Here is an 8703-nt window from a genome sequence, read left to right as displayed (position 1 = left end):
TTAATTAAATAAGAGATATTGTGATATCCCAATAATATCCATGAAATCCATGTCCCAACATGGAACAACCTGCAACTGCACCTGCAATTAGCAACGCTATAAAAGGGGTTGAGCAAAGCGGTAACATAGCCAAACAACGGTTTGCTAGGAAGGGTGAAAAGGTTAGAGGTTTTCATGGCAATTTGGGAGGCTTGATAAACAAGTGGTAGGTAGCGCGACATAGCGATAGCATAGAGACAATTAGCATAGCAAAGATAGTAGTGAGATCCAAGGTGACGGTCATTTTGCCTGAAATCCCGCGAGAAAGAAGAATGAGTCCATGAAGAAGATGAAGCCACGTAGACGAACGAATCCTCACAATCGCAACGAAACCGGAATTATCGAGAAGGAGCACAACCGGAAAGAAGCAAACACCATGGTAAACACACAACACATAAACAAGACATGATGCTCAAGCAAGAATGATGCATTACAAGACTACATGAGGCTACTCATGACAAGAGAAGATGCATACAAGAACAACACATCAAAGCAAGTTTAAATGAGGCCGGAAACAACATATAATAATTCCGGTAAGTCCTCATATGCAAATTTCGAAATTGGTCCAGATCTGATTAGAACACAATGTTGAAGTTGTTAAACATCAAGTTAAAATGCACCATGATGATCTACATGGTTTTCTAGTCAAGTTACATATAAAGTTCGTTTAATTCGGAGCTACGACCTAGAAGATATGAGCAAAACAAGTTAAACATGGCATTGATGCAAAAGCAAGCAAAACAACATCACAAACACCCCAAAACAAGGATGCAATAAGGCAACATGAAACTACATGTAAAACTAAGCAAGTTTCATATAGAGCATGCTCAAAATAGAGCAACGGTCCAACACATACACTCAATACAAGCTTCAAATATAAACTGCCCAAAACAGCAACTAAGCACTTTGCAATCAAGAAAACAGCATGCTACAAGAATCACATGGGCACAAACTTAATATGCACTCAAAGTACAGACAACAAGCTTCAAAACATCTTTAAGGTTCAGGTTCATAGGCATCAAGATTAATCCAAGATGATCAATGCAACAAGGCAACTTAATACTACAGATTATGACTGAAAAACAGGGCATACATGTGAGCAGTAATAACATATTGACATATTGAAGGCATGAAACAAACATTATATAGTGCAAGATCATGGCATTAAATTACAGGTTAAACATGACAAAACATTATTACTAAGCATCTCCATATGACCCATAGATCATTGGCAATCAACAAGACAAGATTGCATGTTATAACAGATTCAGCAAGTGTAAAACAACATCAGCATAGCATGTTTGCAAGCATGGAACAGAGATCATATGGAGTCTAAAATTATCAAACTTGGCATGTGGACCAATTACTCATAGCATACTTCAAATCATGTAATTTGAGCAACTCCAAAAGAGGCATAGATCAATCAATAACAAGCCCACAACATGGCATCATGAAGTTAACAGAAATCTGGAACATCATATAGGCATGTTCATGGCAACGAAAATGTATGCTAAAGGACATATATGAGGCATCAAAAGGCATGGCATGATAGAGTTTAAGATTTACATCAAAGCACCCTTACTGAACTTTACCCAAAGATGCATGGAAAATGATGTGGCACCCATGCAAACATGGCAAATTATATGAACAGTTTCAGACAAAAACAGAGCATGGCAGGAACAGATTCATGATAGCAACTTTACAAGCTCAAATCACTCACCACAAGGCATGTCATGGCATGAAAAGGTAAACAACAGTAAAAAGACATGTTGAAGCAGGTAATCATGGCAAGATAAAGTTCATAGGGTGCATGGATTACTAGCAAAACACATTGCAAAAATGAATTTCATGTTAGCAAACTGCCAGGAACAATATTTAGCAAAAGTAGAGCATGTTTATGACAAGCTACACTCCTCCATAATTACAAACAGAGGAATGAATGGATAGAGCATAACCATATATTCAAAACACCCTTACTAAACTACCTCAAAATATGCATGGATCTACTTGTGGCAACAAGTTTACATGGCATCAAAAGTTAACAGGAAAAGGACAGTAAAATAAGTGTCTGAAACAGCAACATCACATAGCCTACTTTGCATGCTTGTGCTAGTCACCACATAGATCACAAAAATACAAAACTTGCACCTCTGTAAAGACGGCATGATGGAGCTCATAAAACATGTAGATTTCATGCTCATAGGATGCACACACAAAATACAATGAAAATGACAAATCAGCAATTTATGATAAATTCCAGCAGACAACATCATATAGCACTGTTGCAACGAAGGTTAGGGCATCAATATTAACAGTAACATGCATGCAAATGACGGGCGGCAGGGCAGGCGAGCGGGGCGCGGGCGGGCGGCTCGGGCCCGTTGTGGCCCGGGGCGGGCCTCCCGCTAGCCTGGCGGGCCGCGGCGGCGCTGGGGCGGCAGTGGACGCATGGCGCGCGTGGGTTGGAGGAGGTGGTGGCCAGGCGGCGGTGCAGCGAACGGGTAGGTGACACTTGGCGGTGGGGGGGTGCGCCGGCGCTGAAAATGGCAGGGGAGGCATCTATATATAGAAAGGGGGCTAGGGTTAGGTGTTTAGAGGGGTTTGAGGCCGTTTCGGAGCCCTCCGATCGTGATCGAACGGTTCCGGACGCGAGGAGGGATTAGATAGGTGGGTTAGTGGGCTGTGTAGATGGGCTAGGCTAGGAGAGAGAAGAGAAGGCAGCCCGGCAACTGTTTTCGGAGACCGAAAACGTCCGATGGATAGACCGGCTATACTGCCACTATAGTTAACCGCTAGGGCATCAAACGGATTCCGAACGCGATGAAATTTGACAGGCGGTCTACCTACACTATAATAAGACCTCACACCAACTTTCATCCCATCCCGAGGACATTTTTTGCCACTTATAAAATAATATTTCGGATGTGCCGGGAGCGCGAGTGAGAGCGATGGATTTCAAAACGGACAACGGAGAAATTGACTGGATGCAAGTTTTTGAAAGCATGATTATGCAATGCACATGATGACATGGCCAAGTGCAACACGCAAGCAGATGACATGGCAATGACGACAAATAACTGGAAGACACTTGGCGCATCGGACTCGGGGAGTTGCACAGGAGCAGCTTTGTATTGATAGGGGTGTTATCTCTCCGGAGCCCCGAACCTGGGTATGTCTTGCGTCCCACGCTCGCTCATGCCGACCTCACCTCTAGAGCCCACCTGTGCCCTCAAGCCTCCTCCTCTCTTTAGCCATCCCTTCGCATCTGTCGTGCGCCCACCACGACAGTTGGCGCCCATCGTGGGGCGACCCGAGGTCCCGGCCAGAGACATGTTCCAGATGGGGCTCCTCTCCGACTCTGACGAGCCCGTCATGCTGGCGGACGATGTCATCGACGCGCTCGCCGCCTCCTTCGCCGCACTACGCATCTCTGATGCGCCCGCGGCCGATAAGTACCCCAGTGGGGTGCTCGACATCTCCGACTCCCCCATCTCCCTCGGCAATGGCGCTCCTGCCGGGGCAACGGACCTCTGCGTGGAGGTATTCTTCACGGACACCGGCGCTTCTTCTTCGTCCAGCGCGGCGAGGAAGGCCGCTGAAGCCAGGGCCGTAGCGGATCACGCCAACTCGCCCAACCCGTTGCGCGCTACGATGAAGAGTCTTCGCGTCCCCATCGCCACCGACGTCGACGCCTCCAACGTCGCCGAGACCCGGGCTCGGCTCGAGGAAGACCGCCAGCGCTTGCTGGACCTGTCCGAGACGCTCGCTGCAACGCAACGCCGCCTGGACTCTGCTCGGCTAGAGCGCTGATACGTCTCCAACGTATCTATAATTTTTTATTGTTCCATGCAATTATATTATCCATCTAGGATGTTTTATATGCATTTATATGCTATTTTATATGATTTTTGGGACTAAGCTATTAACCTAGAGCCCAGTGCCAGTTTCTGTTTTTTCCTTCTTTTTGAGTATCGCAGAAAAGGAAAACCAAACGGAGTCCAATTGACCTGAAAATTGACGGAGATTATTTTTGGACTAGAAGAAGCCCACGGAGCACCGGAGATGGGCCAGAAGAGTCCCGAGGCACCCACGAGGGTGGGGGCGCGCCCTACCCCCCTGGGCACGCCCCCTACCTCATGGTCGCCTCCGAGACCCCCCTGACTTGTTCCCGACGCCAACACCTCTTATATATACCCAAACTTCTAGAACGTAACCTAGATCGGGAGTTCCGCCACCGCAAGCCTTTGTAGCCACCAAAAACCAATCGGGACCCTGTTCCGGCACCCTGCCGGAGGGGAGAATCCCTCTCTGGTGGCCATCTTCATCATCCCGGCGCTCTCCATGACGAGGAGGGAGTAGTTCACCCTCGGGGCTGAGGGTATGTACCATTAGCTATGTGTTTGATATCTCTCTCTCGTGTTCTTGAGGTGGCACGATCTTGATGTATCGTGAGCTTTGCTATTATAGTTGGATCTTATGATGTTTCTCCCCCTCTACTATCTTGTAATGGATTGAGTTTTCCCTTTGAAGTTATCTTATCGGATTGAGTCTTTAAGGATTTGAGAACACTTGTTGTATGTCTTGCATGTGCTTATCTGTGGTGACAATGGGATATTCACGTGATCCACTTGATGTATGTTTTTGTGATCAACTTGCGGGTTCCGTAACATCGTGAACTTATGCATAGGGGTTGGCACACGTTTCGTCTTGACTATCCGGTAGAAACTTTGGGCCACTCTTTGAAGTACTTTGTGTTGGTTTGAATAGATGAATCTGAGATTGTGTGATGCATATCGTATAATCATGCCCATGGATACTTGAGGTGACATTGGAGTATCTAGGTGACATTAGGGTTTTGGTTGATTTGTGTCTTAAGGTATTATTCTAGTACGAACTCTAAGATAGATCGAACGGAAAGAAAAGCTTCGTGTTATTTTACTACGGACTCTTGAATAGATCGATCAGAAAGAATAACTTTGAGGTGGTTTCGTACCCTACCATAATCTCTTCGTTTGTTCTCCGCTATTAGTGACTTTGGAGTGACTCTTTGTTGCATGTTGAGGGATAGTTATATGATCCAGTTATGTTATTATTGTTGAGAGAAATTGCACTAGTGAAAGTATGAACCCTAGGCCTTGTTTCCTAGCATTGCAATACCGTTTTCGCTCACTTTTATCATTAGTTACCTTGCTGTTTTCATATTTTCAAATTACAAAAACCTTTATCTACCATCCATATTGCACTTGTATCACCATCTCTTCGCCGAACTAGTGCACCTATACAATTTACCATTTGTATTGGGTGTGTTGGGACACAAGAGACTCTTTGTTATTTGGTTGCAGGGTTGTTTGAGAGAGGCCATCTTCATCCTACGCCTCCCACGGATTGATAAACCTTAGGTCATCCACTTGAGTGAAATTTGCTACTGTCCTACAAACCTATGCACTTGGAGGCCCAACAACGCCTACAAGAAGAAGGTTGTGTAGTAGACATCAAGCGCAACGCCGCCTACGGCTTCACGCCCGCCGCGGCCGAGCCAAGACAGGTCGCCAACATGCGGGCCCGGGGCGGCATGATCGGCCGCGTCTTCGGCGCAATCCCTCCCATCTACGAGACCCCCGTGTAGAATATGCGTGCCGCCCAGGCGTCCACAGTCGGCCTGGACCAGCTCGCCAGCGAGAAGCGGAAGGACCGCCTGAAGCGGGTGAATGACCTCCTCGACGCGGCCAACGCGCAACAGGACTGCCTCAACTAGCTCACCAAGTCGGCGGGATCCGGCTTGCACCACACTGACGGCCCCGAGGACCAGCAAAACAAGGCGGCTTCGCCACCTAGCAAAGCGCACTCCGGTCGCACCCGGACCCGGCGCCAGCGCGCTCCGATGACTGCCGGCGGCTTGGGCGACGAGCCGGCCCCGGAAGACAGGCACCGTCATGACCCTCCCGCGCAACCCGTCCGACGTTCGGCTTCAGCCGACCCTCCCCCCCCGCCCCCCGGCAGCGCGGTCGCCAGCCCGCTAGGCCCGCTTGCCACCCCCTTGACCAGCTCGCCCTCTCCCTGAGCTGGAGGAGAAGAACACCGTCGGGCCGGCTTGCTTCGGTCCGCGCATCCGGGATGAGCCTTTCCACAAAGGGTTCACGGTCCCCCGCGACACCCCCAAGTACAACGGTACCGTCAAGCTAGAGGACTGGCTCATCGACTACACCACCGCCATCGGCATCGCGGGCGGCAACCGCCACCTCGCCGTGCGCTACGCTCAGCTCATGCTCTAGGGTTTGGCCCACACGTGGTTGAACAGCCTGCCGGCGGGCAGCATCAACGCATGGGTCGACTTCGAGCAGGCCTTTGTACGCAACTTCACCGGCACCTACAAGCGACCCAGCCGCCCCAGCCAGCTCGCCATGTGCGTGCAAGGGCCGACACAGATAGGACGCGAGTACCTCGCGCGCTGGACCGAGCTCCGAAACTGCTGCGAGGGAGTCCACAAAGTCCACGCCATCCAGTATTTCGTGAGCGGGTGCCGGGATGGCACCCGCCTCAAGCACAAGCTCTTGTGCTCTGAGCCAGCCACCATGGCCACGCCCATGGTGACGGCGGACAAGTAAGCCAACGCCGACTTCGCCATGAAGATCCAGGTGGCACTGGACGAAGCCGGCAAGGCGAAGCCGGTTCCCCCTCCTAAGCCGGCCGGCGAAAGCAGCCGGCAGCAGAACAACAAGCGCAAGGCCGACAAGCCGGCTCAGTGCTATGACAACCGGCTCGTCGCGGCCGCGGAACAGGCACCCGCAGGTGAGCCGGCCGCCAAACGCCGGCAGACCGGCAAGACGGCGTGGCAACCCGCCATGAGCTTCAAGGAGATGCTCGACGCTCCTCGGAAGCACCACAGCGGCGCGAGGCCATCCACGCACACGCTCCGGCAGTGCGCCATGACCAAGCGCACCATGAGGGGCGATATCCCACCTCCTTCGGTTCCGGCTCCAGGAGCGGGGCTGCCGCCTCTGCCCCCCCCCCCCCCGCCTCCGGCTGGCGGCGTAATGCGCGATGACGTCTACCCCAACCAGAACGCGACCTATGTCGTCTTCACCAGCCTCGGCGACGACAAGCATAGGGAGCGCCTGCTCCGGCAGGAGGTGAGCACCGTCATCACGGCCAAGCTGGAGTACATGCACTGGTCGGAGCGCCCGGTCACTTGGACCCGGGAAGACAACCCGGCCGTCATGCCGAATCCGGGAGGCTACGCCCTCATCCTCAACCCTACCATTGTGGCGCCCCGACGCACATGCAAGTTCTCCCGGGTCCTTATCAATGGCGGCAGCAGCATCAACATCCCCTACCGCGACACCATGACCAAGCTCGGGCCTCGAGGCCAAAGACTTGGAGCCGACCGGACGATTTTCCACGGCATCGTACCCGACCTCTCCTGCTCCCCGGTCGGCCGGATCTGGCTCGACGTCCTGTTCAGCAATAGAACCCACTTCCGACGCGAGCCACTCTGGTTCGACGTGGTGGACCTGTCCAGCACGTATCTTGCGCTGCTGGTCCGGCCCGCACTCGCCAAGTTCATGGCAGTCCCCCACTACGCATATTTGAAGATGAAGCTGCCGAGTCCGAAGGGCCTCATCACCATCACTAGCGAATACCGCAAGTCCCTGGAGTGTGCCCGAGATGGCGCGAGACTGGTCGAGTCATTGGTCATAGCCAAGGAGCAGCGCAATGCTCGACCGAATCGTCGCACTGGCCAACGAGACGCCGGCCGTGCCGACTCCGGCCAAGGAGCCGGCCGATGAAGCCTCGTTCCAGCCCTCCAAGGAGACCTAGAAGGTCAAGCTGAACCCGGAAGACCCCAGCTGCAGCAAGTACGTTGTCGTGGGCACCCGCCTCGACAGCAAATAGGAAGTCGAGCTCGTCGACTTCCTCGTTGAGAATCAGGATATCTTCGCATGGACCCCAAAGGACATGCCGGGTATTCCGAGGAAGTACGCCGAGCACAAACTCCACGTCCGCAAGGATGCCAAGCATGTCCGCCAACCCCTGCGCCGAAGAGAAGAGAAGAACCATCAGTGAAGAAGTCGCCAAGCTTTTGACGGCCGGCTTCATGATGGAAGTGTTCCAACCTGAGTGGCTGGCCAACCCAGTCCTCGTCCTGAAGAAGAACAAGACCTGACGCATGTGTATCGACTACACCAGCCTGAACAAGGCCTGCCCCAAGGATCCGTTCGCCCTCCCGCGGATCGATCAAGTCATCGACTCCACCACCGGTTGTGAACTCCTGTCCTTCCTGGATGCATACTCCGGCTATCATCAGATAAAGCTAGACCCGGCCGACGCCCTTAAGACGTCCTTCATCACGCCCTTCGGGGCGTACTGCTACATCACCATGTCGTTTGTCCTGAAAACGTCGGCGCCACGTTCCAACGCTACATGCAGAAATGCCTCCTGCCACAACTCGGCCGCAACATCCACGTCTACGTGGACGACATCATGCTGAAGACCAAGCAGCACCTCATGCTCCACGACGAGCTGAAGGAAACTTTTGCTAACCTGCGCGAGTACCGGATCAAGCTCAACCCAGAGAAATGCGTTTTCGGCGTCCCGGCCGAAAAGCTACTCGGCTTCCTCGTCTCAGAGCGTGGCATTGAGGTGAACCCGGAGAAGATGAAGACC

Source organism: Triticum aestivum, chromosome 2D, assembly GCF_018294505.1.
Source record: "Triticum aestivum cultivar Chinese Spring chromosome 2D, IWGSC CS RefSeq v2.1, whole genome shotgun sequence".
In the NCBI taxonomy this organism is placed as follows: Eukaryota; Viridiplantae; Streptophyta; class Magnoliopsida; order Poales; family Poaceae; genus Triticum; species Triticum aestivum.
Note: the sequence above shows the minus strand (reverse complement) of the source record.